This window comes from Jatropha curcas, chromosome 9 (genome assembly GCF_041381405.1).
Source record: "Jatropha curcas cultivar XTBG-Jc1 chromosome 9, XTBG_Jcur_1.0, whole genome shotgun sequence".
In the NCBI taxonomy this organism is placed as follows: Eukaryota; Viridiplantae; Streptophyta; class Magnoliopsida; order Malpighiales; family Euphorbiaceae; genus Jatropha; species Jatropha curcas.
This window is the reverse complement of record NC_143159.1, coordinates 22,355,562-22,361,177: the sequence shown is the minus strand read 5'-3', so window position 1 is coordinate 22,361,177 and position 5,616 is coordinate 22,355,562. Positions and strand designations below refer to the sequence as shown.

The 5,616-nt window shown below is 36.5% G+C and overlaps 1 non-coding gene across 1 annotated transcript; it reads left to right on the top strand.

The window, feature by feature from the left end:
• Window positions 1-623: 623 nt before the first annotated feature.
• On the top strand, window positions 624-922 carry LOC149493810 (signal recognition particle RNA). The gene has a single exon (XR_016322751.1).
• The last annotated feature ends 4,694 nt before the right edge of the window (window positions 923-5,616 follow it).

Sequence of the window (5,616 nt, the reverse complement as noted above, 5' to 3'; positions counted from 1 at the left end):
GTACATGTAATGGGGCACCATTAGAACCCTTTTGCCCCCTTGGCTTTAGGCTAAGAGAGGTGGCTAATGACATTCTCCCCCAGTTAAACACGTGACGCCCTCATCGCATCTTGCTTGTAGGCGAGGATTTTGTCGTCGAATTGCCATAAGAAAAGTTCATGTTCCCAGCTAGCCTTGGCATCAGGTAAGCCCTTCCATATCATTAAATACTCAATATGGCTTGGATGGACTCCCTTTTGTGGGACACACGATGTGCCCAAATTTCCTCAACTTCATGCTCGTGTGTGATGTTGACGACTATGGAGCTCGCTTTGATTTACCCTCTGTAGGATCTTCCATGTCTTTGTGATATGGCTTGAGGAAGCTCACATGGAACACCGGATGTAGCTCCAAGTTGGGCGGCAAAGTGACCCTATAAGCCATTTTTTCCACTCTTGCTTCAATAGGAAAAGGGCCCTCATATCTTCGGAGTAAAGCTTTGTAGAGCTTTGGCTTAATCCCTTCTTACTATTGACCTTTTTGGCTATATATACATGTAATGTAGCATCATTAGAACTCTTTTGTCCCCTTGGCTCCCCTTGGCTTTCGACTAAGAAAGGTGGCTCATGATACATATTAGGATGGCCGAGCCTTGTAACGTGGGCTTGTGACCCGAGTGGGGGCATAAAGATGATGTGACATTGATTTAGCTGCAAAGGGTTGGGTTCGATGTGGCAAATTTCTAGCCTGCCCATTCCAAGCTGAGAGTTGTCTCATATGGTTCTTGCGAAAGCTTGGACCATCTGAATCCTAGAGCGGAGGGCACTGCGTCAGGTTGGCTTTACAGAGCAACGATAACCTCTCGCTCCTAGCAGTAGAAGGATAATGGGCTAGTACTGTTTAGATTCGGATGGCACAATGGGCTGGTCTAACTTTTACATCTAGCAACTTAACCCAATCTCTTTGGTTGGCACTCACAAAGTGCCTCAAGTAGAGCTCTAACAAAGCATTCACCCTCTCGGTTTGCCCAACGATTTGGGGGTGAATGCTGGTGGAGAAGTTAAGCTTTGTGCCCAGTAGCTTAAAGAGTTCTGTCCAAAACTTTCCAGTGAATCGAGCATCTCGATCACTAATGATGGACCTTGGTAGCCCCTAATAATTGACTACATGACAGAAGAATAACTTGCCAACATCTTCCGTATTAAACTTGACTAGGGTAGGGATAAAGACAACATTTACTAAAGCGATCTACCACCACCATGATGTTGCCAAGTCCTTTGACTCCTGAAAAGCCAACGATAAAGTCCATTGAGATGCTTTCCCAAGGCCTTTCGGGGATAGGTAGGGGCTGTAGTAGTCTTGATGGCCTAGCTTGCTCCACCTAGTCTTGTTGACAAACAAGGCAAGTCTTCACATATAATTCTACATCATCTCACAGCCTTGGCCAATGACTTGCCCTTAGCTCGACCCAGCTTGCACAGCTCACGCCTGTTGCCTGCCCCAGGCCTGCCTGCACAATGTAACGCCCAGCCCTTACACCTGGCAGCCCAAGTCCCACTTGACTTAGACTTTGGCCTTCCTCTCATGGGTAGATTGGCTTCTAACTCAAAATTGGCCCCAAAATCACCCATTTGAGCCTTGAAACATGCCTTTGGCATACAAGGGGAGTCTTGGTGCGTGTTGGGCAAGAAACCTATTGTGAGGTTAAGACAAGATTGGGCGCTAGGCAAGCAATAAGGTCGGTGCTGGGGGCACTAAACCAGTCTAGAACCTTCTAGAGGACCACATGTAGGCTGCCACACCTCAACCACACATTTAGGTCGGTGGTGCACCTATATATATGTGCAATGCACATAGTTGTAGGCATAGAGATGCAGAAATGGATAGAGAGATACATAGGAGTATAGCATAGCACACACTAACTTTATACGCAGTGTAAAGTTTTCCATTGCTTAGTGGAATCTTTTTCCTCTCGTCTGTCTCTAGCTCTTTTAAGCTTGAAACTCTCATTGCTTTGCCAACATTCTCACTTTGTGGGACGAGAAGGCTGACTAGCTGACTTGTTGGAAAGCTTGCTAGTGTCGCATGAACAATTGATACCCGCAGTGAGCCGGAAAGCATCGAGCCCATGACAATATAAGTTGGATGGAAGTTAAGTAATTTAATACAGTTAAGGTATTTGGAGCTCATTTAGATACATTTTGATGATGATTTTTATCTATAACAACATAGCTCATTTAGATACATTTTGACGATGATTTCGACCTATAATAACATAGGGGCATTTTTGTCATTCTTATATTAGTATGATAAAATGCTCATATTTGAAGCATTTTGGTAAATTGGATGTGATCTTAAAGTGTCACGAGCTTAAACCATGCCGAAACAGCACTAAGGCCCAGGTAAGTTTAAGACCCCTGAGGCTCGTAGTAAGCCTAAGCCGATTCTTGGAACAATAAACTCATAAATGATTGTATTAGTAAGTCATACAGTCAATTCATACTTCTAGCCCAATTAATAATTCATAGCTTGGGCATGTATTTCATATACAAATCACATCTTTCATAATATGAGCTAATTGGTCCATTCGTACTCTTAGATAGACAATTAGAAAATCCAAAAGTTTATCGAACATCACACTAATAAATTTTACATGATAAAATATAACACAAAACACCTTAACTGCGGAGTTTAATAAATAGATGTGGATAAGTTTTTTACACACAATAGTGTATATTTAAACATTATCAAAAAGTAGAAGTTACTATTGTAACTCTGCGGAGCAGGATGCAAAGCTTTTCTGAATCAATAAAATGTCTATCTTTTGGGAAAAAGTAAAGGAAAGGAGTGAGTTTTATAACTCAGTGAATAATAACAAATAATACATAGCCCAAACAATCACGCAAAATGCTTTCCAAATTTACATAATGAACACATGATTAGTCAAGCACGTGTCACGGCATCAACATCCACAACAATATCACCTTCATATAATCATATCAAGTGGAGATTAGTCAGTAGCATCACCGAAACCCTCGACAAGCCATTCTTACACATGGCATGTCGTCTCATACGTGTGCACCAGGGAGCCGATCCCCATGCATGGCCAAATGATCTAATCCTCATTTGATTAGTACTCTCATTACTTTTCCATTCTCTCTTTTCTTTCCATTATCAACAAAAGGCCACCATGTGGTTATATCATCCATATCATTTTCATCAGATGCACACAGGGGCATTGATTTCCCCATATACGACCGACGGTATTTAAGACCGCCCTCATAATCCCATGGTGACCCACTTTATCCCAATTCTACACAGAAACAAGGCACAATATAATCACATCACAAGTAATCTAAACAATTTATTCAATATAATAGATCACATCGATAAATCAATATGCAACATAAGAATATCATTATGGTGTATTAATATATAATACTCATGAATAATGATATTGCTATAATGTATATAATTATTTAATAGTCGTATAAATATAATATTAAAATTATAGGGTTGATAATAGTATGAGTAGCTATATTTCAATAAGATGATATTAGTACAAAAAATAAAGGTTAAGTATTATGTATATATCTATATAGTATAGCATGATTGTTACATGTATGCAGATGATGGTATATACTATTTATTATTACCCACAATGATAGAAGAAAGAGCAAGCTTTAATTTGGATTTTGACTATTAGGAGCGTTAGACAAAGTTGGACGATCTAGATAAAATATTTATATAAAGGAAAGATTACATTAGAGAAATGACTTTCCTTAATAAGAAATTTAAAAATTAATCTAATATATATTTGCTTAGATATTTAACTGCTATAATTAATCTAAATTCTATCAAAATTTCTTGCAGCATTTCCCTTAGAATAGGACTTTCCACTTGTTCAAATATTAAAAATTTAATATACTTATCAATTATTACTCACACAGTTCATCCAGTGGTCAATCAACAATTGAAATATCCAACCACCATAAATAGCAATTTTATATTCAACTCTTAGCTTATAAATTAAAATAAATCTTCAATTGGATCTCAATACACGCTCATATATCATTCAAGATTAGCCACTAAAAATAATACTTCAATTAAATTATTAATAAATAATTATATCTTTTAGATAACTTAATTCACTACCATCTTAGTTCATAAAATATAATTTTAATTCCAAAATAATTGATACCTATTCATCAACAAGTTTCCTTTTACTTAAATTACTTTCTGTTTCCAAAATAACTCGTATAGTACTAAATATTTAATTTACTTCCTCTTTTGGTTTATAGTCCTTAATAGCCATTAGCTCAAATTAAATTAAAGAACTAATTTCTCCTTAAAGAACACACATATAAAATTAAGGTCCAACTTCTAAACAATCTAACTCCTTTTCCTTTAATTATATATTTCTCAAGATCAAAGATCAAGCATCTATATTATATCTTTTACTTAATTTATCTAAAACTCATACTATAAGTTCATGTTTACCAAAATTAATTTATATGACAGTAACTAAAAGTTGCTTTATTTTATTAAAACCTTCTAATCATAATCAATATTTATTAAATATATTAGAAAACATTCAAAATGAGATTAGCTAGCCACTAATTTTTTGGAAAAATAACCAGAAACAGTTCCAATATCCCAAAATACAGCATTGCCAGTAATAGCTTGGCTGGAATTTATGGATACGATGGCCGACAAAGCTGTAAGCGGTAGGGAAAGGACCAAATCGACTGGCCTTCAGCTAGTCTCGTCGGAAAACGACAGGACCACGCTGGCGATAGAGGAATCGCAGCGTCTCTCTGTTGTGTCCGCCAGAAGAGGAGAAAGAAAGGGAGTTTTCAAGCTGTGTCGTCGTCGGAGAGGTACTGCAGTCGACCAATCATGCAAAGCTCATGATAGAATTAACATTAAATCACGATAGGATTTTGGTTAGTAAAATATCTTGATGAAGTTCATTTCAACAAAAAGAATAAGAGCAAAAAATTGTTTAACTCTAATCAAAATGAATTATATAAATAAATATGCACTCGATTGTAGATTTTTTTTTTTTTTTTTTTTTTTTTTTTAGCAGATTCGAAGGCAGAGTTTTGGATAGATCATACAACTGAATTGATTGTTTAAAAATGGTGTTGAAACAAATGATATTCCTATACCTAATAGATGAATTCAAATACCTCCATTAAACAATGCCTTCACAAATGCTTCTATCTGTTCATCGAAATTATGAAGAAGACGTGGGTTAGCCCACGACTATAACTAATTTTTGAGTAGCCCTATTATGCCTTTCAGATATACTGAGACTCAGTAACTTTGTCACTACACTATTTGATTATTTCGACAGTTTTAACATCTTCTAATGCTCAACTAAGCCTATCAATCACTTTTTCAATCTCATTATCAATGTTTGTTGCCGACTCTCCAATTGTTTTGGACAAAGTTGATATATTCTCAATTCTACTCTTTTTTGGCTTTGATCCCTTTCTCAGTTGTTGCAAAAGTCGATACATTGCTATCACAATCTTCATTAACGATATTTTCATTTGTATTTCTTGTAGCTTCTATTTTAATTCTTCCACAATATAAATATAATTCTTAAATGAGTTATTAAGGGTAAAGAAT